A 27,734-nucleotide genomic window follows, 5' to 3' on the forward strand; every position below is an offset into this window, starting at 1 on the left:
TAGCTTGGTATTCTATATGCGTCTGTAACTGAAGGTGCAATCCACTAGCCTTGTATTGTTTATATACACCTCCATAGCTTGGTTACTACGAAATTCCTTTGATATTTCTATAAATTTGGCATAATTAAGTTGCTAGTGAATCAACTATTTCAATCTTAACATAGATGAACAATTCTTCCACCAGTTCATAGATCTGCTACCTGAAATATATTGAACAGGAAAGGCATTTTTTTTTAAATTCCATTTTTAGATTAATATTTTTGTATAAAAATCAAAATATGGAAATTAATAAGATTTTTTCAAAGATTTTTCCTTACAAAAATCAAAATAACCTAAAAAACAAACCCATGTCCGGAAAAAATGTTCCTCTTTTTAGATTAAGATTATGGTATAAAAATCAAAATATGAAAATTAATAAGATTAAATATTTCTTTTTAGATTAATGATCGGTATATAAAAATAAAAAAACGGAAATTAATAAGATTTTTCCAAAGATTTCTGGTACATGGTAACTATCTATGGTAAAGAATATTACGCTTTTATTAAGAAAAATAAGATAAGAAAAGGTTAAAACAATAATTAAGGAAAATCTTCACGTGAGATAATCTTGGAAAAATGAAAATTGGAAAATATATCAAAACAAAATAAAATCCGTAAGTATTTTCCCGCAATTTGGATCATTAGATCGAATCAATTTGATTTAAAATTAACTGCCACAAAATGTAGAGGGTATAACTTATTTTCTCAGCCAATCAGAAGCTAGGATTTCGTTGACCAGCCTATGGAAGGGGAGGCTAGCGCAACTCTCAACGTGGAGTGAGAGCCAAAATATGATTTTAGGTTGCTGATGATTGATAATTAGTGAGACCCAACTTTTACGAATTTATATTAATGAAATCACTAATGGGACCCTGAAATATCAGATTTATTCAATTTGCCTTGGTTTCTTATGATACAAAAACCAATAGTAAACATATCTGTTCATCCACGTGGCTCAACAAAAAATGAAAACGAAAAAGAAAAAATTGTTGATTCGTAGGAATTGCCCTTAGGCCAAAGGACGTTATAGACATCCCGCGGGCCCAATCCCGTGGGTTGTCCCGCAAGACACAAAAAGGCAAAGACCTAATGACCCAGCGGATTTGTAAGGGGGGTGGGTTTAGTGTGGGTCCCACTCTCTTATGAGATTGTGGGACAACCCGCGGGATGTAAATCATTTTCGGCCAAAATATGAACCATCTAAACAAAGAACGATTTTTTTGGGGACTACTCAAAAAAGGTGGGGGACTACTTTGTGATACAAATGTCCACCCTACATTATAAGAGGTGTCCTAAAAGATTAGGGAAGACTAATCTTCCCTTATTCTAATTAAGGTTATAACTAACCCTAATAACCCATTAATCTAACCCACTAACCACTAATTCAACCCACTAATTAAAACCTAAAAATTAAAAGAAAAAATCAGTTTCAAAACTGATTCTATTCTTTTCTTTCTTCATCTTCTTATTCTTCTCTTCTTTTCCTCTTCTTCTTCTTCGTAGACATCGACGTTAATCGTCGATTCGAAAAAATTTCATCGTCGATTAATCAATCTTTATAAGCAATGCGTGCCAAGCAAACACCCAAATTTCCAGGATTGTGTCCGGGACTCCCACATATAGTGAATCTCCCAAAACAATTTCTAATTCAAAAAGAACTCGAACCACCGTTCAGAGGAAAAATCAATCATCCAACAGCAACCAAGAAGTACGATTCAAGTGAAATGCAAATCCGCGGGTAATTTCCTTCATACGAATTCTTTTCAATTCGTTATTTGTTGAAGAAATCAATTAGAAATTATCAAAACCCATTGAAAATTGTAGTTACAGTTTATATTTCGGCTAGGAGAATTTTTTGTGTAACCCTAGAATTGCTAACCGAACTTCCAAAAATAAGAACAGTTCGGCGTGCTCGCAAAAATTGAAAAATAGCTGTGACCAAACTACATAGTTCGGTCTGCTCACAAAAAAATCTCTCATAACTGAACTCAATTTTTCCTTTGAAAGAATGAGTTCGGTTTTGTCGATAATTTCTCTTGCTAACCGAAATTTTGAAATATTTAGTTCGGTGTGCTCGCAAAAAAAACTCTCGTTACCGAACTAAATTTTTCAAAAGTTAAGAATGAGTTCGGTTTTGTCGATAATTTTTATGGCTAACCGAACTTTTGAAATATGTAGTTCGGTTACGATGCAAATTTTTTTTTGGTAACCGAACTGTAGTCTGCTAACTTCAAGTGTTGTGTTTACTTTATTCTTTAGTTCTATTTAGGCCTGTCAATATATGTCCGATATTCGGAATCCGTTTCCGAGTATTTGGGATCCTATAGGATTTTATCCGTTTATCGGATATCGGATAGGGATATTTATCGGATATTTCTTCCTTAACCTATCAGAATCGGATTAGGCTCTATCCGTTTGGTTAATATCCGATATCCGATAGAACATGGATTTATTTGTGGTTTACCCTAACCATATTAATGATTTATTTGTGATTTACCCTAATATCCGATATCCGATATGAAATGTTTGAAAAATTGAACTAAAATTTCAATTATGAACATGTTTTAAAGGGTTTTTAACATTTTTTTTCCAGAACCGGATATTATCGGATAAATATCCGATAGCTTAGCCTATCGGAATCGATATCTGATTTTGATATCCTATAGGATATTATCGGATATCGAACATCCGATAGTGCTTAACCTGTCGGATATCGGATTTCTGAATATCCGCCGGATATTCTTCAATTGACAGGCCTAGTTCTATTTGATTTGATAACACAATATTCTCTTATGTTTAGCTAATACTTTGGTTTTTGTTCGTTAGGAACAAAGGAAAAAGATTGAGACTACAACTAGATGAGGATTTGAAAACTCCCACCCCTCGTGGAGCAAAACATCTAGATTTCCGAAAACGTGGTGCCAAAAATGCTAGACATGGAGGGGGATTTTTACCGGAAGTCAACCAAGATAATGTTCGTGATGTAATCCAAGATGTCAATGAAGAGGTGATGGAGAATACAATTGATAATGTTATTGAAGAAGAGAATGATGATGAAGAAGAGCAAGGAAATGAATAGGTTGAACAAGATCAAGGAAATGAAGACCAAAGAAATGAAGAGGTTGAACAAGATCAAGGAAATGAAGACCAAGGAAATGTAGAAGAAGAAGAACTAGAACCCGACAAATAAGGAGAAGGACAAGAGGAGGGAGAGGAGGTAGACGATGAAGAGGAGGAAGATGATGAAGAGTAGGGAAAGGATGATGATGAAGAAGAAGAGGAAGATGATGGAGAAGAGAGAGAGTATGATGATAAAGAATAAGAGGAAGAGGATGATGATGAAGAAGAGGGAGAAATTTTTCCTGCTAAAGAGAAAAAGAAGCCGAAACCTCCTAGCAAAAGATACTCACACATTCCCCATGTTTATTTGTGTTTGCCACCAGTGAACCCAACTTATGGTACTCCAAATGATGGAGGGGAAACATTGTTTGGGTACAAATACTCATGGGCTACGAAGATCTATGCGACAAAAGTATTCTTTAAGTTCATAGTGTTACGTTCTTTTCGTATTAATAGTGTTTCGTCAAGTATTGATAGTGTTATGTTCTTTTCGTAGGATCATAACGATGCAGTTCATCTTATTAAACGTCAAAAGGCGTCCACATGAGATCTTTCTTTGATGTGTGAAGAGTTTGTATCTAAGGTTAAAGAATATGTGTTATGGAAAGCTATTGAGTTAGCACATGTAGAATTTGAAACTGTTTCTGTATCCGCATTTCTCGAGAGGAATTATCCCGAGACATATACTATGCGTCTTCCATTCGGCGAGATGGGAATTACTCCCAATGATTGCCATAATATCACCGGCTTACCAGTGGAAGGTAAATGTCTTCGAGAAGGATATAGCCCCTCAATGAGTTATGAAGCCCTTGAAGATTTGGCTCTAAAATGTCTAGGATGGGATGCAAGAAAGTCTCAATGTGAGTTTAGACGTGCTGTGAGGTCCCCTCAACATGGAGATGAGTATAATCCAAGAGAGGCAAATGGAACATTGAAGAAGAAGGTGAAGAAGTTCAAGTTGGTAAAGTTGAAGGCAGCATTTGGAGGGACAAAAAATAAGGTGGAGAAAGGAAAGTTGGTGATGGACAGGGTGACCCTTAGGCATCATGTCACCGCTTTTTGGTTATATATGCTAGGAACTGTCATTTTCCCCGGTACTTTTGGAAATAGAGTGGATGCACATTATCTACAGCTTCATACATTGCCGAGATACGTTGTAATGGATCCCCTTGAACAATGGGTGGTCGGCATATTTTCCGTTCATTTTGAATATACGACTTTTTTGTAACTTCTCTTTAATTCTATCAATGTCACGCTTGAAATAATTATCCATAGCATTCCACATGGTTACGAAGTTATCAACACATCCAAAGAGATTCTTCTTCAACCGGTGGTGAGCCAACTCTACTAAACTTGTCGCTTGATTTCCCAAGTGTTTATGTTGGTATAGGCATAAACAAACCTCTCTTTGTTTGGCTCCAACCATTGGCGAAGAACATACGATACAACACCGGGGTAATCGAGAGTATCCCAATGGGCGATAAACTCCGCAATATTTAGATAATACCCTTCCTCGGTAAGGGACCAACAAAATGATTCCCATTCACCGTTGAATGCAACCCATTTAGCGTAATTTATATTGTATTGTTTTTCAACTTTCTCTTTTGCATCCGCTCGATCTTTTTCCAGTAGAATCTTAATTTCTTCATATCCTATTTTCTTGGGTGGATAAATTATTGGCTTGCACCTATTCATAAAATTACACCATATATGGAACGTACAAAGCATATTATGTGCTAGTGGGGACACTTCCTCTATTGCATTAATCACTGCGACATCATTATCCGTCACTATAACCCCGGGAATATAATCACCTCGGAAGATTTCCTTAACTTGTTTTAGTTCCCAAATGAAACTAGGTTCTTGCTCATCTCTTAAGAAACAAAACGCCATGGTAAACGGTGACTTCGTCAAAGCACGCCCAACAATATTCAACAATGGCATCTCGTACTTGTTCATCTTATAAGTGCAATCCATTATTAGAACTTGATGAAAGCAATGAGCCAATTGAACACTCGTCAGATGCGCAATAAAGAGTTGTGTTATCTCTCCTTCCGAATCCACATCCTTTTGAACCGCGTAGTTTTTCTCTTGGGCAAAAAATAATAATTGTTGCATTACTTGTCTATCTCTCCATTCCTTCCTTCTAATTGCTTCAATTGCATTGTAAATTGTGGACAAAGATTATTGGTTATCTGTGTTATCCTCCTTTAGTATTTAGATCATTTGAATCGGTGAAATACCTATTGTCCTCATTTTAGCTACCTTGTCCATCTCCTTAGGAGTTAGCTTTGCCGCCATGAAATATCCTTCAAGATGCTCCGGACGAGGATGATTATGACAACCTTGCATAACCCTGTAGAGAACCCATCCACCCTTATCTTCGTTTAAATTAAATGCAAGCTTGAATGGGAAATTAATATTCTTTGAGAAAGTTTTGTTCTTCCTATTTGTCTTTCCTTTATAAACATAACCCTTCCTCTTGTGGATTTTCTCGGGATCACCGCTTCTCTCACAAACTATTTCAAAGCGAGTTTTGCTTTCTCTCCCATTCAATACTAATACGCACATGTATTTTTGTGCATGTTGTCTAGCCCAACTCTTTGCATCTTCCGGATTTTTGAATACCAAGTCATTCATGTAGTGATGGGATGTGTCATCGTACAAAATACCAACTGGGGAAGGTTGGTTTTCCATTGTTTCAATTGGATCACATGGAACCTACAAGTAATAGCACAACGTCAATACCATAAATAATTAACACTTAAAGTTCGGTAATTTAAATTTTTTTATCGACCCTACCGAATAACAAGTTCGGTTATGTATTTTCCAGAAATATATTTGGGCCTTACCGAACTCGATATTTAGATTTTCTATGTAAAAGTTCGGCCATGAAACTGAAAAACTCGACTAAACCGAACTCATGGGTTCGGTTAGAAACCTGTATACATATATTCTACGACGTTACCGAACAAGAGGTTCGGTAACAAAAGTATTGATATCGACTAAACCGAACTATGCACTGTAAACTCTATAAAAATAGTTCGGTTACATGTTCTGGAAAAACATAACCGAACTCTAAAAAATCACCATTAACATGTAGTTCGGTTACCTGCGTCTGCTAAATTTAGTAACCGAACTACACATTAAGAACGGTTCGGTTACCTCGCAAGCTAAATTTAGTAACCGAACTAGGTTGACCTGACCGAAGTTTTTCCAGAAATTGAGTTTGGCCAATTTTTTGCACAATTCAAGCTACATTAACTAATTATGAGGCATACGTGAGTACCCATAGCTTCATCTTCAGGTTGTGGATGATAAAATCCATCATTTGTTTGGTTAGCTTGATATTGGGGAAAAAAGTTTTCATCATCTAACAAATAACTCATATTTGGATCATTAGAAGTATTGACAAATACACAATTAGGTGAAGGGGGTTCTGATTCTGATTCTGAAGTATCATCACATGAATCACTCAAATCATAATTACTAAACTCAAAAAAAGATTTCTTGGGTTCACCCATCTTCTTCTTCATATTTCCTTCTTCTTCTTCTTCTTATCTCTCAATAATAATGTTATAACAAAACATTCCCACTAATATAACTCACTAATCACTAATTAATAAGTTTCTAATCATAACACTAACACTAATTAATCATCACACTAACTAAGTTAATCATTAAAGGTAAAGTAGGTATTTAAAAAAAATTAGATAAGGGGTGATTGGAAATTACTACCAATAACCATCCCAAAAACTTGAGAGTAATCCCCCCATTTTTTGAGTAGTCCCCAAAAAATCGTTCTGAACAAAAACGGACTTGCATATTCTAGAGCCCGGAGGTCATCACTTCAAATCCACACACGAGTGACACGACCACTCATAAAACAAAAAAATAAACGAAAAAGTATTCCTCTTCTCATTTACACAACAGTCTCTCCCACTCCCACTGTCTTCTTCATAGAAGTAAAATTCATTCCCCCAATTTCTCAAAGACGAGAAGCAGAGACAATGGAATATGCTATTTCTTGATGATATTCGCTGGAAGAATCGGATGTCTTAAGGTCAAGTATTCTAGTTAAAATCTATTTATCTGTGGGTTAACATTTTGAGTTTTTTTTTCTTTTTTTTGTTTCAAATTGGGGGTAGCAAAATAACAATTTAGACATCTTTTTAACTTGTGAAATTATTGTTTTTGATGGAAGTCATGATCAATTAATTTTGAGCATTCAAATTTATCGGTTGTGAGTTTTTTCTTTTTTTTTGCCGCTTCTAGAAAATTTTGTTTACTGATCAAGGAAATCAGGTTTTTCCTTACCGATCAAGGAAATCAGGTTTAACCTATAGACTATTAACGAAATCTGGTTATATCATGATACTTAGTTATATTAGGTTATAGAGTTAGAATCTCGATATACCATTGTATGAGTTTGTTATCTTTTATGTAGATGTGAAACGCTTAATCGGTAGGAAAATCAACGATACCACTGTTCAGAGTGATATCAAGTTATGGCCATTCAAAGTGATAGCTGGAGAAGACGAGAAACCGATGATTCAAGTCAGTTACAAGGGCGAGGAAAAATTGTTATCAGTCGAGGAAATCTCATCCATGGTTCTCATGAAGGTGCGAGAAACTGCCCAAGATTATCTAGGTACAACTGTCAAAGATGCTATTGTAACAGTGCACGCCTACTTTAATGATTCTCAGTGTCAATCTACTAAAGATGCTGGTAGGATTGCTAGCCTTAATATACTGCGCATCATTAATGAACCAACGACGACAGGAATTGCTTACGGTCTTGATCATAAGGTGAATGATGCAACTGATAAAACTAAGAAGAAGAAGAATGCAAGGAATGTTCTTGTCTTTGATCTTGGTTGTGGTACTTTTGATGTTTCCATATTCACCATTAAAGGGAGCAACTTTGATGTCAAGGCTCAGCTGGAGATACCCACCTCAGAGGAGAGGATTTTGATAGCAGAATGGTTGATCACTTTGTTCAAGATTTCAAGAGGAAGCACAACAAGGATATCAGTGGAAACCCAAGGGCACTTAGGAGGTTAAGAACATCATGTGAGAGAGCAAAGAGATTTCTCTCGTCTACTACTCTGGAAACAATTGAGGTTGATGCTTTGTATGAAGGAGTTGATTTTGAATCATCCATAACTCGTGTTAAATTTGAAGAGTTGAACTTGGATTTGTTCAAGAAATGTATGGAAACTGTTGAGATGTGTTTGACGGATGATAAGATGGACATGAACATCATTCACGAGATTGTGCTTGTAGGTGGTTCCACTAGAATTTCAAAGGTTCGATCTTTATTGCAGGATTTATTTTATGGAAGGGAACTCTGCAAGAAAATCAACCCTGATGAAGCTGTGGCTTATGGTGCTGCAGCACAAGCTGCTTTTTTGAGTGGAGAGTGTAGAAAGAAGTTGAAGGACTTGGTGTTGTTGGATGTCACCCCTCTTTCTCTTGGTGTTGAATTAGATGGAGGTGTTATGAGCGTGGTGGTCCCGAGGAACACAACCATTCCCACCAAGAAACAAGCGCCTTATACTACCACAAAGAATGATCAAATTAGTGTAAATTTTCCAGTGTATGAGGGTGAGAGAATTAAAACTAGTGAAAATCACATGTTGCGTACCTTCGTGTTGAAAGGAATTTCTCCAGCACCTCGTGGTGCTGCTAAGCTCACGGTATACTTTGATATTGATGCAGACAGTATATTAACTGTGACTTCCGTGGACAACACATCAGGTAGCACAAATGTGATTACAATTCCAAATAGCAAGGGGAGGTTGTCGCCCGCTGAGATCGAGAGGCTGAGAAATACAAGTCTGAAGATGAAAAATACAAGAATATGGTGAAAGCAAGGAACTCGTTTGAGAATTACGCATACCACATCAGGAACATGCTCGATAGTATAGGAGAAAAGCTAGCATTGGATGATGAGAAGAAGATTAGGCATGCTGTCTACAATTCCATTCAGTGGTGCGATAGAAAGAAAATAGCTGACACAGACGTTACAAATGACAAGATGAAGGAGTTGAAGAATTTATGCGAACCTATCATAGGTAAGGGCACCAGCTGGGTGGTACCAGTAATGGTCCTTCAACACGAGGCGACAATGCTATAGCAAAACTCGGGAAAAAATTGCAATCTTCTTTTAGTTTCTTCTGATCACATTCTCAACATACTTGGTAGGATGGACAGTAGAAGTGGTAGTTCTTTTGTTAATTGGTAGTTGCAGTACATGTGTTAAGAGTGGTGTTGCAGCTATATTAGATGCCAAGGTTGTAAAATAAGGTTGTTGAATTATGAATTGCTAGTCTTCTCTCCACTTCCATCTTCTTCTCTCTTTATGCCTTCTTCTCCTTCTAATCCTTTAATTTCACTTTTTTATCTCTTCATTTCTAGCTTGATCCTTATCTTCGTCAGAAAATTTTGTCTGGTTTCAGAAACCTGTTTATCATGGAATCTAATGTGAGTATAGGAAACCTGTTTTCAGTTTGATGAATAAGTATGACCAAGCTTTCTGAAACCAGTCAGTCATTAAGAATGGTCAATGTTGATAGATGAAAAATAACACCTCTTAGCAGGATGGGGATGCCTCAAAGAGTAGGGATAAAACTTGGGTCAAGACTGTTTGAGGGTGAAAACGATTTTTGCTGATTTTGGTAATTTCGGGTGTATGGGTGAGAAACGAATTTAAACCCTAAACAATGTACTGCAAGGGAGTACTTTAGATTCGAGAGATCAATCTGTACAAATCCGGCCTAAACCAAGAAATGTCCGTTCCAGACTTGCTTCGGTCACAAAGTGAAGGAGAAGGGTTGGTTTTGGGGAGGGAAGCAAAGAAAGTTTTGAGACCAGAATAGTTGATTCTGGAAGAGTAGTTGTTTCACGACTTGTATCATAAAGTGGGAAGCTAACAGATGGAAAGCTAGACAATATTTTCTGAGTGTTGTATCCTCCTGACCTGAACTTGTCGTTCTGTGGAAATAGGTAATGCCTATTTATACAAGCCAAAGTGAAACGTACTTTGGTCTCATTAAGAAATGGAAAACGGGTGAGTAAATGGGAGGAGGTGGTAACCGGTAACGCTTGGAATTGATGTTCCATAAAAGAAAGCGTTTCACCATTACTCCCTGTATTTACTAACCACCTCATCCTTATGACACTTTCTTATAACGAGCGTAGTGTACATCGCATGCTGTAAACCGCCAAACCAATACCCAATGAGCATCCCCCAGTTTGTGACATGTGTTGATGTCTCGAGTGTTTTCGTGGAAAACATGTAGCATGTTGTTGTTGTCTGGAAAGTTGAGCTTGGGAGACTTGACCTTCAACGGTCGAGATTTTGCATCTTAAGAGGAAGGTAGCCGTTGATTATTGCAACCTTTCGTTTGATTGCCAGTGACATGAAAGTATGATAGTATGGCTTTAATATGACCCAGTTTAGGCGCGGCCAAAAGTTAGGGTTTTGGCTTTGTTTAGGCGCGACCAAACTAGGACCAAAGGTTGCCATGTGTTAGCGGGTAACCTTGTACGGCTAAGATATGCATCTTAGATAAAAAGTGGCCATTGATTGTTGCAGGCCTTCATTTTGGTAGCCGCATAGGGAATTACGACATGGTATGGCGCGGCAAGGTGGTTGGCATGCCTTGGCGCAGTTTGATGTAGTTTTTAAGTGGTAGTAAAGTTCGTTCAACTCGGATTATGTAGACTCGATTTTAGACTCAAATTAAAATAGAAAACTTAAAAATAAATCGTATTCAAGTTTATAAAAAGCACTGAGACTTTGGATTCCACCAATCTCCAATTTTTATGTGATTTAATCTAGTCAATATTTATGCAACTCTTTACGTTTAAAGTGATTCTAATATTTTCGCCTAGACAAGTAGATTCTAAAAACAATAGTTGTAAATCGAAAGCATGGACCATCAAAAGATTTAACCTAAGCATGACCCATCAATTGAGAGCACAACCACTTAATCATAATCATATATTCGATTTCAGTTCAGTGCAAATAATCATAAAAGAATTACGAAAATTAAATTAAATAGAATTTACCACATAATAATTGGAAAAATGGCTTCCTCCGTCACCTCAGCAATGGGGTTTAGCTCCTCATATTAATCACTTGCTCAAAATATTTGTTTATGGTTCAAAAGTTGATTAAGAGATGAAAAAATATAACTCTGAATGTTTGCAACGGTGTATTGGAGTCGAAAAACGAATGACTGACTGTTACAAAGAAGTTACTGTAGCAGCGTTACGATTTTGAGACGCTGTTTTTAGTTGCAACGCTTGTTCTTCTTCAGCAGCAGCAGCAGAAATACGGGTTTCCTGCAACTTGATCAATTCGCCTCTGTAGTGTTAAAAACTCCTCTGCGACTGCTCCAATAACTTCGTTTTCTTCCCTAGGACTTAAACACACCTTTTATACTACTCAGAAACCCAAAAATTCCGATAAAAATTCTCTCTTTCTTTTCGTGCAAGTCACGGAAAAAATCTTCTCTGCCGACTTGTTTACGCGTTTCTGAGCTTTCCCAATCATCCCAAACTCTCTATTAGGTAAGTAGCTATCTCCGGAAAGATTATCTCCGGTTTAATCTCCCTGAAACTTCAAAAATCAGGCCAGCAGAGACCCGTGTGTAACTTCACCTCTGTTTTGCTCCAACTCGAGTTCTAGCCCAACTCAATCCATTCCAGCGCTCATACCAAGCCTGTTATGCTAAATCACGTCCAGCCCAACAAATTCCCGCGATTGAATCTCCCTAAAACAACCTAGAAATCCAACCCTAACTCTGGTATGCAAACTGGTTTTTTTCCCGCCAATTTTTTCTTTTGAATTTTGAGAAGAAAGTGGTCTCCCCCTATCCAGAGTGGGGTGCAAATAGTAGATGCTCTGCAGGGATGCCCCTTAGTAATTAGGTTTCCCCTTATCCATTGTGAGATTCCGAATAGCAAATGTCCTCCGGGGGTGCCCCGCACAACTTTTCGAGCCGATTTTTCCAAAAATGTTTATTGGCCAAAAATACCTACACACACATAAAACACCGTAATAAGTACAAAAATGAGCACTATCAATTATAGAATCAAGACAAATTAGACACAAAATGTGTCTATCAAATACCCCCAAACTTATTATTTGCCAGTCCTCGAGCAAAGATAAAATCCTAACTCACAAACGCAGGCATCGTCGATTGCATTTAGCGTATGCAATAAGCCTTTAAACCCCTAGGTGGCCCTAGTGGCCGAGTTATAGTCTCGGGAGGGCTTACCAGAGGTATAGTCACAAAACCTTTATACTCCAGACCCTAGCTATCTACGCAGAACCTTGGAAGGCACTAAAGAATCTCCTTGGTTGGCATACTTATTGACTACAGGAGGAAGTACCCTGATGCGAAATTCCAATTGATGTACACGAGTTTGCACTCAAGCATACTAAAATTCATATAAAGTGACAGAGCTCTACTCAGATAGTCGCACTATGAACATCAATATTCGGAGTCAAACCAATCACATGGATATATTAAGAGATGGATATAGAAAAACATAGATGGTTTTGATGTTTACTAAGTGAACAGCGTTTCCCATATTTGTCTGAAGGCCTCCGCCAAAATGAACCTATCCTAATGGATTGAGGTACTAGTCTGACTAATATCAACACACTGGCATATACAAGGGAACCAGTGGTCGATAACCTAACTCTAGGTCAACACAACTGGCATATACAAGGGTACCAGTGGTCGACTTTATTGAATTTATTCCTTTTGGTCAAATGTAAACTGGTCTCAATTTTTGTTTTTTCTTCATCTCTTTTCTTTTCAACTTTTTTTTCAACTTTTTTTTTTCAACTTCTTTTTTGGTATCTCAATCACTCTAATTCACCCTAGCATTGGTAACAACTTGCATCGTGGGCCCCACCTAATCACTTAGAGAAACATAGTTTAAAAACAAAACAAAATAAAAATAGAAGTGAAAAGGACTCAACGAGATATGGTGAAACTATCATGTTATTTCTAACACCTGAGCTCTGTGCTTTTATGAATAGACTCTTTAGATGTTGCCATCTAATCATATTGGTTCCTCAACTCCTACAACCGATATGCTTCCATCCACTTAGATTAGTTAGTGCAATCCTAAATAGGCATAAATTTCTAAGCTCTGGAGTTTATTTATTCATACTGCAACTAAAAAGTTTCTCCCATACCCCCAAACTTAAATCTAACATTGTCCTCAATGTTCTAAAGATAAAATTAAAAGCATGAACAAGGAGAAATTGTTACCATTTGAAGCAAAAGAGATAAGGAAAGATATTACCATGTTGCATGAGATTGGGTTACCTCCCAAAAAGTGCTAAATTTAAAGTCTTCATCCAGACGTCAAATACCACAAAATGGCTAATTACCTTTCAAATCATATATCAATAGTCGAAACAACTGGGGGTCAACAAAAGCAAATAAAATTGCCACAATTATCAGACAACTGCACCAAATCAGAAAAATGAACAGACATAGCACATCCTCATCCAAGGTTTCCTGCAAGACAACTGGGTTTTTCTGTTGTGCCCATTTGGGTCATATGAGTGTCTTGACAAATTGACTCATTCGAACAACAAGTCTTTAGAATTTCCTCCTGGACAATATCAGGAGGATCCGGTTGCGGAGTCTGAAGTGACTCAAGTAATACCTTAGGTACACTAGGCTCGAATCCCAAGTTAGGGACTTCTAATGGAGATAATTGACCATTACTACCCCCAAACTTAGGGTAGTCAGTATTCTCGGACAAACCTCTAACTATTGCTTGAATTTCTGGATCCTCAGAGTCTTTAAAATACTCAAGAGCTTCTTCTAGTTCATTACCTCCAAACTTAGGGTCAACACTACTCTCCGTAAGGCCTAACACTGTGGCTTGAATCTCAGGGTCCGTAGATTCTTTAAAGTACTCAAGAGATTCTTCTAGTTCAAAAGTTTGGTCACCTAACTGACTTAAGAGAATTTCCTCATCAAGTTCATCTAAGGAATCACCAAATAAAGTGTCGTCCCAATTATCCTGAGTTAGATCCTGAACTAAAGTGCTAATTATATTCACTTCTTCTAAATCATCGGAAGGTTGTCTATTAACATTAAAGACATTTAGTTCAGTGGTCATATTACCAAAGGATATGTTCATAAGTACGGTCCTACAGTTGATGACAGCGTTAGCTGTGGCTAAAAATGGGCGACCTAAAATCACCGGTATTTGAGCACTAGGATCCTGAACAGGCTGAGTATCTAGAACAACGAAATCCACTGGATAAATAAATTTATCAACCTCAATCAGAACATCCTCTATGACACCACGAGGTATTTTGACAGACCTATCAGCTAATTGCAATGTCATTTTAGTCGGTTTCAACTTACCAAGACCTAGCTGGTTGTATACATGATAAGGGAGTAAGTTCACACTAGCTCCTAAGTCAAGCAATGCCTTATCTACTGAATAATTACCGATCACACAAGATATGGTGGGGCATCCAGGGTCTTTATACTTAGGGGTGTTTGGTTCAGAAGGATTGAACTTACCTGACCAGCTAAAAAGGCTTTCTTATGGACATTAAGCTTACGCTTTCGTGTACAAAGGTCCTTAAGGAACTTGGCATAAGCAGGCATTTTCCTAATTGCTTCTAATAAAGGGATGTTAATGTTTACCTGCTTAAATATCTCTAGTATTTCGTTGAAAGTCGACTCTCTCTTTGTTGGAGCTAACAACTGTGGATATGGGGCTTTGGGTACAAAATGAGACATGTCGGGAACCACATTGGCATCACTAGAAATTTTATCGGTTTCTTCAGTTAGTGGCTCCTTCTGGGGCTCATCTTGGGAACTACAAGATGGGTCTACAGTATGTCCACTATTAGGCATGGCTACCTTATTGTCTACCGTTTTACCACTCCTAAGGGTTGTGACAGAATTCACTTGATTAAATGGTTTTGCACCTACTTCATTAACTCCTCTAGGGTTGGGTATCGGTTGACTAGGGAACTTACCTTTTTCTCTTAGTGACTCATTGATCAGACTAACCTGGTATTTCAATTCAGAAATGGCCTGACTATGTTCTTGTCCTATCCTATTACTAGCTTCTATGCTTTGTGAAAGCAATTGACGCATATTTTCAGTATTTTGAATAAACGAGGTGAGAGTTTCCTCTAGACTTAAGATTTTCTTACCAAACTGATTCTGAAACTGAGTTGATCCTGAAGTATTCTTAGTATAGCCAAAACCTGGGGGAACATTAGAATTACTAAACTGACCTTGGTCCTTAGACCATGAAAGGTTCGGATGGTTTCTCCAACCAGGATTATAGGTTTCTGAATATGGGTCAAACTTCTGACGGTTATCAAACCTAGTGTTATTATAGAGAGCATTGGCTTGCTCTTTATTGTTCTGGCATTCCCAAAAAGGCTCTACTCTACCACTATTGTGACCCAATTCTAAAGCTTCTAACCTTTTTGCTATAGCAGCAATTTTGGCATCTGATGCATAGCCTTCTTCTACCCTATTAACGTTTCCTCTACCTAGAAGAATTGTTCTCTTGGGTTCCCTACAATATTCCCATTGCTGGGTCTTTTCGGCGATTTCATTCAAAAATTCCATCGCCGCATCAACAGTTTGGTTTTCAAAACCACCAGTGCATAGAAACTTAACCATGGTTGTTGTCGAATAATCTAAACCCTCATAAAGGATTTGAACTAGCCTAACCTTTTCTAAACCATGATGAGGACATTGGGCTAATAAGTCATTGAACCTTTCCAAATACCTATATAACGATTCTCCCTCCTGTTGAGAAAATGTTCAGATTTGCGTCCTAATAGACGATGTTTTGTGCCTAGGGAAAAACTTGTTCAAAAAGGCAGATGTAAGTTGTTCATATGTTTCTATTGAACCGGAAGCCAAACTATGTAGCCACGATTTGGCTTTATCTTTCAGGGAAAAAGGAAATAACCTAAGTTTCAAAGCATCATCATCAAGGTCTCTAATCTTTAGGGTACTACAAATTTCCTCAAAATCCCTAACATGGAAGTATGGGTTTTCATTTTCTTTCCCTAAAAAGATTGGGAGCATCTGTAGGGTCCCAGGCCTAATTTCATAATTTGCTTCAGTTTCGGCTAACCTGATACAAGAAGGACGAGTAGTCCTAGTTGGGTTCAACAAAGCTTTCAAAGTTTCCATTGCTGGCACTATCGGGATATTTGGGATTCTATGCAATCAAAAAACAAGGCTGACTCAACCAAATCAAACATAATTTTATAGCAAACAAAAAGCATGATGGTTCCACTTAGATTGTTTCTAGACCAGCTTCTATTCTTTCGAAAAGGAACTCGTTACAATCTGAGCAAACCCCTCTGGAATCAATCCAGTCAAAGTAAGTTGAATCGAGGCGAGGGAAGCTCAGTGGAGCTTTGATACCCAAGGCCTCACCGGTTACAAGGCGGCGCAGTCACGCATTCAACTCACAGAAACCATCATGAACTTCGAAGTATGCTCAAAAGAGTAACCAATATTTTTCGAACGACTTTCCTATTAATCTCGTTACCCTATCGGTCTCGTTCTAGTCAAAATTTTAGGCTTAGGTTCGCGTTTGGTTTCGTTTTCCTAAGGCGTGCAAGAAGAGAACGGTGATGAAATCCGAACCCTTATCTTGTATGGCCAGTTTTTTCCCTTTACTAGGAAATTAAAGCAGCCGTTTTCAAGTCCTCAGCATATATGCAAACGAAAGAATACAGTAAACCCGCTGACAGGGGATTCGCGGGTGTTTCAAAAAACTTACCTCCCGTACCATACGGGCGAAGAACCGCTGAAGTAGACTCGGACCACGACTCCTATGTCATGTACGAACCCGAGGGGCCGAGGCGATATCGTAATCATCGTCCTTCTCTGCACACAATTTTTATTTAAACCAACCCTTCCGTAGGGTTTAAAAATAATAATGTCCCAGTCCAAAAATAAAGTCCAAAAAGTGTCCAAAAATAAAAAGAAAAATTACAAAAAATAAAACCCTATTTACAGTTTCTGAAAATAAAACAAAATAACTATATACAAAATATTCTTCTTCACTCCTTTTGGATTCCTCTCTTCTTTCCTTCTTTGGCGATGCTTTCCTTTTATAGTACTTTTTTCTTTCCTTGTAGTTTCGCTCCAATCTGAAAAGAATCGAAAAATACCAAAGGCGTAAAAGAGAACAAAAATTCTAAAAGAAATAAAATAAATCTAAAACCTAAAACCTAATAAAAATCCGCGTCGGCGGCGGCAAAAATTGATGTAGTTTTTAAGTGGTAGGAAAGTTCGTTCAACTCGGATTATGTAGACTCGATTTTAGACTCAAATTAAAATAGAAAACTTAAAAAGAAATTGTATTCAAGTTTATAAAAAGCACTGATACTTTGGATTCCACCAATCTCCAATTTTTATGTGATTTAATCTAGTCAATATCTATGCAACTCTTTACGTTTAAAGTGATTCTAATATTTTCGCCTAGACAAGTAGATTCTCAAAACAATAGTTGTAAATCGAAAGCATGGACCATCAAAAGATTTAACCTAAGCATGACCCATCAATTGAGAACACAACCACTTAATCAGAATCATATATTCGATTTCAGTTCAGTGCAAATAATCATAAAAGAATTACGAAAATTAAATTAAATAGAATTTACCACATAATAATTGGAAAAATGGCTTCCTCCGTCGCCTCAGCAATGGGGTTTAGCTCCTCAAATTAATCACTTGCTCAAAATATTTGTCTATGGTTCAAAAGTTGATTAAAATATGAAAAACTATAACTCTGAATGTTTGCAACGGTGTATTGGAGTCGCAAAACGAATGACTGACTGTTACAAAGAAGTTACTGTAGCAGCGTTACAAATTTGAGACGTTGTTCTTAGTTGCAATGCTTGTTCTTCAGCAGCAGCAGCAGAAATACGGGTTTCCTGCAACTTGATCAATTCGCCTCTGTAGTGTTAAAAACTCCTCTGCGACTGCTCCAATAACTTCGTTTTCTTCCCTAGGACTTAAACACACCTTTTATACTACTCAGAAACCCAAAAATTCCGATAAAAATTCTCTCTTTCTTTTCGTGCAAGTCACGGAAATAATCTTCTCTGCCGACTTGTTTACGCGTTTCTGAGCTTTCCCAATCATCCCAAACTCTCTATTAGGTAAGTAGCTATCTCCGGAAAGATTATCTCCGGTTTAAACTCCCTGAAAATTCAAAAATCAGGCTAGCAGAGACCCGTGTGTAACTTCACCTCTGTTTTGCTCCAACTCGAGTTCTAGCCCAACTCAATCCATTCCAGCGCTCATACCAAGCCTGTTATGCTAAATCACGTCCAGCCCAACAAATTCCCGCGATTGAATCTCCCTAAAACAGCCTAGAAATCCAACCCTAACTCTGGTATGCAAACTGGTTTTTTTCCCGCCAATTTTTTCTTTTGAATTTTAAGAAGAAAGTGGTCTCCCCCTATCCAGAGTGGGGGTGCAAATAGTAGATGCCCTGCAGGGATGCCCCTTAGTAATTATGTTGCCCCTTATCCATGGTGAGAGTCCGAATAGTAAATGTCCTCCGGGGGTGCCCCGCACAACTTTTCGAGCCGATTTTTCCAAAAATGTATATTGGCCAAAAATACCTACACACACATAACACACCGTAATAAGTACAAAAATGAGCACTATCAATTATAGAATCGAGACAAATTAGACACAAAAATGTGTCTATCACGGTTTGGCGTGGCCAAAACTAGGTTTTTGTGCCAAAGGTTACCATGCGTTGTTTGGCGACCTTGGACGGATAGGATTTGCATCTAGAATGGAAGGGTGGTCATTGATCGTCGCACGCCTTCGTTTTGGTAGTCGCATGGGGAAGGCCGGCATGGTATGGCGCGACAAGGTGGTTGGCATGCCATTGGCACATGTGGCATGTCATGCCTTGGCGCGGTTTGGCGTGGCCAAAACTAGGGTTATGGGACAAAGGTTACCATGCGGTGTTTGGCGACCTTGTACGGCTAGTATTTGCATCAACGATGGAAGGGTGGCCGTTGATCGTCGCACGGCTTCGTTTTGGTATCCGCATGGTGAAGGACGGATGGTATGGCGCGGCAAGGTGGTTGGCATGCCATTGGCACATGTGGCATGTCATGCCTTGGTGCAGTTTGGCGTGGCCAAAACTAGGGTTTTGGGCCAAAGGTTACCATGCGTTGTTTGGCGACTTTGGACGACTAAGATTTGCATCTAGGATGGAAGGGTGGCCGTTGATCGTCGCACGCCTTCGTTTTGTTAGCCACATGGGGAAGGCCGGCATGGTATGGCGCGACAAGGTGGTTGGCATGCCATTGGCACATGTGGCATGGCATGCCTTGGCGCGGTTTGGCGTGGCCAAAACTAGGGTTTTGGGCCAAAGGTTACCATGTGTTGTTTGGCGACCTTGAACGGCTAGGATTTGCATCTAGGATGGAATGGTGGCCGTTGATCGTCGCACACCTACGTTTTGGTGGCCGCATGGGGAAGGCCGGCATGGTATGGCGCGGCAAGGTGGTTGGCATGCCATTGGCACATGTGGCATGGCATGCCTTGGCGCGGTTTGGCGTGGCCAAAACTAGGTTTTTGGGACAAAGATTACCATGCGTTGTTTGGCGACCTTGGACGGCTAGGATTTGCATCTAGGATGGAAGGGTGTTCTTTTATCGTTGCATGCCTTCATTTTTGTGGCAGCATGGGGAAGGCCGGCATGGTATGGCGCGGCAAGGTGGTTGGCATGTCATTGGCACATGTGTCATGGCATGCCTTGGCGCGGTTTGGCGTGGCCAAAACTAGGGTTTTGGGCCAAAGGTTACCATGCGTTGTTTGGCGACCTTAGACGACTAGGATTTGCATATAGGATGGAAGGGTGGACGTTGATCGTCGCACGCCTTCGTTATGGTAGCCGTATAGGGAAGGCCGGCATGGTGGGGCCAAGGCCAATGGCACGGATGGCTTTGCATAGTGGTCTCAAGGGTTTGTTACGGACGACTTGGCATGGTAGGGCCAAGGCAAGGTGCGGTTGGCTTGGCATGGTGGGGCCAAGGGTTTGGCATACCATTAGTGCATGGTGCGGCTAGCATGGTTGGTGCCAAGGGAAGGTGCGGTTGGCTTGGCATGGTGGGGCCAAGGGTTTGGCATGCCATTTGCGTATGGTGCAACTATCATGGTTGGCATGCCTTGGCGCGGTAGACGTGGCTGACATGGTCTTCCATTGGCACAGTGGTGCGGCTGGCATGGTTGGCATGCCTTGGCGCAGAGATGTGGTTGGGATGGTTTGCCATTGGCACAATGGTGCGTCTGGCATGGTTGGCATGCGTTGGCGCGGAGATGTGGCTGGCATGGTTTTCCATTGGCACAGTAGTGCGGCTGGCATGGTTGGCATGCCTTGGCGCGGAAATGTGGCTGACATGGTTTGCCATTGGCACAGCGGTGCGGCTGGCATGCCTTGGCGCGGAGATGTGGATGGCATGGTTTTCCATTGGCACAGTGGTGCGGCTGGAATGGTTGGCCTGCCTTGGCGCAGAGATGTGGGTGGCATGGTTTTCTATTGGCACAGTGCGGCTGGCATGGTTGGCATGCCTTGGCGCGGTAGCATGAGAATTAGGGTTTGGCATAGATGATTTCGGTCAATGTTAAGGGTTCTGTCGTGGAACATGACACATAAAAAAAGTTACCCTGTTAATTATTACGTAGGCATGCTGATCGATTTAATAAATGTGCTAATGGTCATAGTGACGTCATGTCAGTTGTACGGTTTTACGATTTTAACCCTAAGCTAAAAGCCACCATCAACATTAAGTCCCTGCTTAGCTCGGAACAGGATAATTATTGTGAGGTAAGCATAATATGGTGACGGGAAAGGACAAAAATCGAAACGACAAGTTGTGGAAAGATGGTCAAGAAGGTCCGACTAACCTTTTCGAGAGGTAAGGAGAGTCCATGTTCCTCGTGTTTGGCGGCCTTGCGTAGATTCTATTCGTGGTGTAGACCGTGAAGTGGTGAGATGAAGATCGTCGGCTTAATCTGGATATACATCACCTTGGATGGGTTAGGGAACATCATGACGCTGGCTTGGCGAGTTGTCGGTGTTGGTGCGGCAAGTCATGGCGCAGACGGCTTTCAATGTGGGGCCAAGGCATGGAGCGGTCCTGGCAAGGAAAGCATGGCGGACGGCTTGGTGTGGTGGGGACAAGGCAATGGCGCGGACGGTCTTGGCATGGTGATTGGCCTTTTCGAGAGGTAAGGAGAGTCCATGATCCTCGTGTTTGGCGGTCTTGCGTAGATTCTATTCGTGGTGTAGACCGTGAAGTGGTGAGATGAAGATCGTCGTCTTAATCTGGCTAAACATCACCTTGGATGGGTTAGGGAACATCATGACGTTGGCTTGGCGAGTTGTCGGTGTTGGTGCGGAAAGTCATGGCGCGGACGGCTTTCTATGTGGGTCCAAAGCATGGCACGGTCCTGGCGAGGCAAGCATGGTGGACGGCTTGGTGTGGTGGGGCCAAGGCAATGGCGGGGACGGTCTTGGCATGGTGATTGGCCTTCGCTGGCCCGATTGTCTCTTTTCCTTACTTGACTCAAATAGGAAGTCCTTTCCTTATTCAAACTCCCAAGTATCACGCCTATAAAAGGAGGGTCGGCCTCTCCTTTTACTTCACACCTATATTTTTTTTATTCTGGCCGTGTGGTAACAGTAAAGCGGACGAGCGAATCCCAGGTATGTCTTCCAACACTTCCTCTTTAACTTGCTTTTTTTTTGTGTTATTGCAAACCCTAGCTGTAGGCGTACCTTTTCATGAACTTGTAGAAATGTTGTCCTTCTGTGTTGGTATGAATTCTAGTCGTAGGTATGCTTTGCACGAACTTGTAGTAACATTTAGGCGTGAATACCGTAGTGATGTTGGCCGCCTCAATTACCGTGCAAAGTAGGCATGCATGAGCTGGAAATTTTCATTCCCTTCCCGCGAAAACCTAGCTTCTAGGGTTTACTCATTTTTCCTGGTGTGACCGTGTGTATGGTTCCCATGGTGGGGCGCGCTTCCTCGGCCGGTCGCAAATTTCTTGTTGCAGGGTATGGTCTTGGCATGAGGTGGTGATGAAGGGTATGTCAGTCCCCATTTCTTTGCCTATGTGCATTATGACTTTGAAACAAATTGGCTTGCGTCCAGGATGGATCTCCTGTGTCTGATAAAATAATTTCCATGCACTTTCCGTAATAATTTCTCTTCGTATTGTTCCATTATGGTTATTTCGAAGGTGGAAGTAGCGTGAGAGAATTTTCGTTAGGATGCCATTTGACAAAAGTTCTGCCGTACCGAAAGATGTTGGCAATTCCAAGCCGAACATATATGATGAGTTCTTTATAACATCCGCCACGATTAGGGGAAATCATCCCAAGTATGTGTCGATTCTTCTGACTGGTCCGGAAAGTGAAGGAGAGGCCCGGTCGGTTCGGCCAGGAGGTGTAATAAGGTTTTGTCTTCAGAGGAAAGAGTATCATGCTTCTCCTATTGACTTTAAAATCTCTGTGAGTCAGTTGCGTCCCTTTGAGAAATGGATGCGATTCATGATGAGCCAGGAATGTGTAAAAGCCAGTTTGACCAAGGCGCAGATCATTGATGCTGTCGCGGCTTCCGCGGTGCTTCAAATTAGGAAAGATATTCCAGGCTTGGTTGCTTTTATTTCCAGATAGTGTCCAGACACTCACACCACCATATGCAGGTGGGGTGAAATGACTATCTCCTTAGAGAGCGTGGCCGTGTTGCTGAACCTTCCTGTAATAGGAAACCTCGATGTCAAATTTTCTGCAGATGAAGAAGAAATGCGCGCCGCTCTGGTTGCGAAATCAAAAGGATTCGTTCGGAAAGAAAACGAGACGAGGTGCTTCTATGGATGGTGGGTGTCTCAGTGGTTTCCCGATGAGTTGGAGCCGAATCAGAAGAATAATACGCTTCATGTCGCGGCGTTCTTGGCTCTTTGGTTATTCAGAGATATTTTCGATGACGGCTCGGGTAAGAAGGAGATAAGACAGGAACTTATCAAGTTTGCCATAAAATTGGCAAAAGGTGTCGTTCTCCCTATTGGCGGCTTGTTTCTTAGTTCTCTGTACACACACTTGGATCAGCTGGTCACGGACATGTGCGCTTCAAATGGTTACATGAAAGTGGACTCGTATATTCATGCCGCATTTCTCCAAGCGTGGCTCTGGAAGCACTTCGAAAGGTATGCTCCATAACCGTTGGCCGTACTTCCCGAGTCTTGGGGTGGCTCTAGGATACTGCGCTGGTCGAATAGGCGCCCAAAGATTGGTTCGAACCTGGTTGGATTCCTTGACAACTCGCACACGGTCAATTTTCGTCCATGGGCTCCTGTGCATACGTCCATAACTCAGATCAATACCTTTTCTCCTGCTCCGAGCATGTCTTTGTCTTCTGATAAAGAGGATATGAGTGTTGGAGAGATGGTGTTCATGCGAAGCTGCACACCCGGTTATGTGTCGTCTTTCTTTCGAGGATCTTTCAAAGAAGTATCTTACAATATCGATAGGGCGGCTCGGCATATGAGTTTTGACCAAGGGGTCCCACTTGTTCGTCAGACGGTTGTTCCAGAAGTCTCGTTGTCAACTGTTCTCGATGCTACTGTTCTTGTGTCGGGTAAAAGTCTCCCTTTTTTGCTTCCAGAACGAAATCCATAAACAACCTCCAAATATAACATATTTTGGCAGTATGAGTAGTCCCCAAAACAGTCCCACTAATATAACTCACTAATCACTAATTAATAAGTTGCTAATCATAACACTAACACTAATTAATCATCACACTAACTAAGTTAATCATTAAGGGTAATGTAGGTATTTTTAAAAAAAATCAGATAAGGGATGATTGGAAATTACTACCAATAACCACCCCAAAAACTTGAGAGTAATCCCCCCCATTTTTTGAGTAGTCCCAAAAAAATCGTTCTGAACAAAAACGGACTTGCATATTCTAGATCCCGGAGGTCATCACTTCAAATCCACACACGAGTGACACGACCACTCATAAAACAAAAAAATAAACGAAAAAGTATTCCTCTTCTCATTTATACAATAGTCTCTCCCACTCCCACTGTCTTCTTCATAGAAGTAAAATTCATTCCCCCAATTTCTCAAAGACGAGCAGCAGAGACAATGGAATATGCTATTTCTTGATGATTTCGCTGTAAGAATCAGATGTCTTAAGGTTAAGTATTCTAGTTAAAATCTATTTATATGTGGGTTAACATTTTGAGTTTTTTTTTTTCTTTCAAATTGGGGGTAGCAAAATAACAATTTAGACATCTTTTTAACTTGTGAAATTATTGTTTTTGATGGAAGTCATGATCAATTAATTTTGAGCATTCAAATTTATCGGTTGTGAGTTTTTTTTTTTTTTTTTGCCGCTTCTAGAAAATTTTCCTTACTGATCAAGGAAATCAGGTTTTTCCTTACCGATCAAGGAAATCAGGTTTAACCTATAGACTATTAACGAAATCTGGTTATATCATGATACTTAGTTATATTAGGTTATAGAGTTAGAATCTCGATATACCATTGTATGAGTTTGTTATCTTTTATGTAGATGTGAAATGCTTAATTTGTAGGAAAATCAACGATACCACTGTTCAGAGTGATATCAAGTTATGGCCATTCAAAGTGATAGCTGGAGAAGACGAGAAACCGATGATTCAAGTCAGTTACAAGGGCGAGGAAAAATTGTTATCATTCGAGGAAATCTCATCCATGGTTCTCATGAAGATGCGAGAAACTTCCCAAGATTATCTAGGTACAACTGTCAAAGATGTTATTGTAACAGTGCATGACTACTTTAATGATTCTCAGTGTCAAGCTACTAAAGATGCTGGTAAGATTGATATCCTTAATATACTGCGCATCATTAATGAACCAACGACGACAGGAATTGCTTACGGTCCTGATCACAAGGTGAATGATGCAACTGATAAAACCAAGAAGAAGAAGAATGCAAGGAATGTTCTTTTCTTTGATCTTGGTGGTGGTACTTTTGATGTTTCTATACTCACCATTAAAGGGAGCAACTTTGATGTCAAGGCTTAGCTGGAGATACCCACCTCAGAGGATAGGATTTTGATAGCAGAATGGTTGATCACTTTTTTCAAGATTTCAAGAGGAAGCACAACAAGGATATCAGTGGAAACCCAAGGGCACTTAGGAGGTTAAGAAAATCATGTGAGAGAGCAAAGAGATTTCTCTCGTCTACTAATCTGGAAACAAGTGAGGTTGATGCTTTGTATGAAGGAGTTGATTTCGAATCATCCATCACTCGTGCTAAATTTGAAGAGTTGAACTTGGATTTGTTCAAAAAATGTATGGAAACTGTTGATATGTGTTTGACGGATGCTAAGATGGACATGAACATCATTCACGAGATTGTGCTTGTAGGTGGTTTCACTAGAATTTCAAAGGTTCGATCTTTATTGCAGGATTTATTTTATGGAAGGGAACTCTGCAAGAAAATCAACCCTGATAAAGCTGTGGCTTATGGTGCTGCAACACAAGATGCTTTTTTGAGTGGCGAGTGTGGCAAGAAGTTGAAGGACTTGGTGTTGTTGGATGTCACCCCTCTTTCTCTTGGTGTTGAATTAGATGGAGGTGTTATGAGCGTGGTGGTCCCGAGGAACACAACCATTCCCACCAAGAAACAAGCGCCTTATACTACCATCAAAGATGATCAAATTAGTGTAAATTTTCCAGTGTATGAGGGTGAGAGAATTAAAACTAGTGAAAATCACATGTTGCATACCTTCATGTTAAAAGGAATTTCTCCAGCACCTCGTGGTGCTGCTAAGCTCACGGTATACTTTTATATTGATGCAGATAGTATATTAACTGTGACTGCCGTGGACAACACATCAGGTAGCAAAAATGTGATTACAATTCCAAATAGCAAGGGGAGGTTGTCGCCCGCTGAGATCGAGAGGATGAGAAATACAAGTCTGAAGATGAAAAATACAAGAATAAGGTGAAAGCAAGGAACTCGTTTGAGAATTACGCATACCACATCAGGAACATGCTCGATAGTATAGGAGAAAAGCTAGCATTGGATGATGAGAAGAAGATTAGGCATGCTGTCTACAATGCCATTCAGTGGTGCGATAGAAAGAAAATAGCTGACTCAGACGTTACAAATGACAAGATGAAGGAGTTGAAGAATTTATGCGAACCTATCATAGGTAAGGTGCACCAGCTGGGTGGTACCAGTAATGGTCCTTCAACACGAGGCGACAATGCTATAGCAAAACTCGGGAAAAAATTGCAATCTTCTTTTAGTTTCTTCTGATCACATTCTCAACATACTTGGTAGGATGGACAGTAGAAGTGGTAGTTCTTTTGTTAATTGGTAGTTGCAGTACATGTGTTAAGAGTGGTGTTACAGCTATATTAGCTGCCAAGGTTGTAAAAAAGGTTGTTGAATTATGAATTGCTAGTCTTCTCTCCACTTTCATCTTCTTCTCTCTTTATGCCTTCTTCTCCTTCTAATCCTTTAATTTCACTTTTTTATCTCTTCATTTCTAGCTTGATCCTTATCTTCGTCAGAAAATTTTGACTGGTTTCAGAAACCTGTTTATTATGGAATCTAATGTGAGTATAGGAAACCTGTTTTCAGTTTGATGAATAAGTATGACCAAGCATTCTGAAACCAGTCAGTCATTAAGAATGGTCATTGTTGATACATGAAAAATAACACCTCTTAGCAGGATGGGGATGCCTCAAATAGTAGGGATAAAACTTGGGTCAAGACTGTTTGAGGGTGAAAACGGTTTCTGCTGATTTTGGTAATTTCGGGTGTGTGGGTGAGAAACGAATTTAAACCCTAAACAATGTTCTGCAAGGGAGTACTTTAGATTCGAGAGATAAATCTGTACAAATCCGGCCTAAACTAAGAAATGGCCGTTCCAGACTTGTTTCGGTCACAAAGTGAAGGAGAAGGGTTGGTTTTGGGGAGGGAAGCAAATAAAGTGTTGAGATCGGAATAGTTGATTCTGGAAGAGTAGTTTTTTCACGACTTGTATCATAAAGTGGGAAGCTAACAGATAGAAAGCTAGCAAATATTTTCTGAGTGTTGTATCCTCCTGACCTGAACTTGTCGTTCGGTGGAAATAGGTAATGCCTATTTATACAAGCCAAAGTGAAACGTACTCTGGTCTCATTAAGAAATGGAAAACGGGTGAGTAAATGAGAGGAGGTGGTAACCAGTAACGCTTGGAATTTATGTTCCATAAAAGAAAGCGTTTCACCATTACTCTCTGTATTTACTAACCGCCTCATCCTTATGACACTTTCTTATAACGAGCGTAGTGTACGTCGCACGCTGTAAACCGCCAAACCAATACCCAATGAGCATCCCCCAGTTTGTGACATGTGTTGATGTCTCGAGTGTTTTCGTGGAAAACATGTAGCATGTTGTTGTTGTCTGGCAAGTTGAGCTTGGGAGACTTGCCGGCTTGGTGGTGA

The 27,734-nt window shown here is 40.0% G+C and overlaps 2 pseudogenes; both read left to right on the forward strand.

The window, feature by feature from the left end:
- Positions 1–3,718: 3,718 nt before the first annotated feature.
- On the forward strand, positions 3,719–9,029 carry LOC113359359 (annotated as a pseudogene).
- Positions 9,030–9,073: 44 nt separating this feature from the next.
- Positions 9,074–27,028, forward strand: LOC113359360 (annotated as a pseudogene).
- The last annotated feature ends 706 nt before the right edge of the window (positions 27,029–27,734 follow it).

This window comes from Papaver somniferum, chromosome 3 (assembly GCF_003573695.1).
Source record: "Papaver somniferum cultivar HN1 chromosome 3, ASM357369v1, whole genome shotgun sequence".
In the NCBI taxonomy this organism is placed as follows: Eukaryota; Viridiplantae; Streptophyta; class Magnoliopsida; order Ranunculales; family Papaveraceae; genus Papaver; species Papaver somniferum.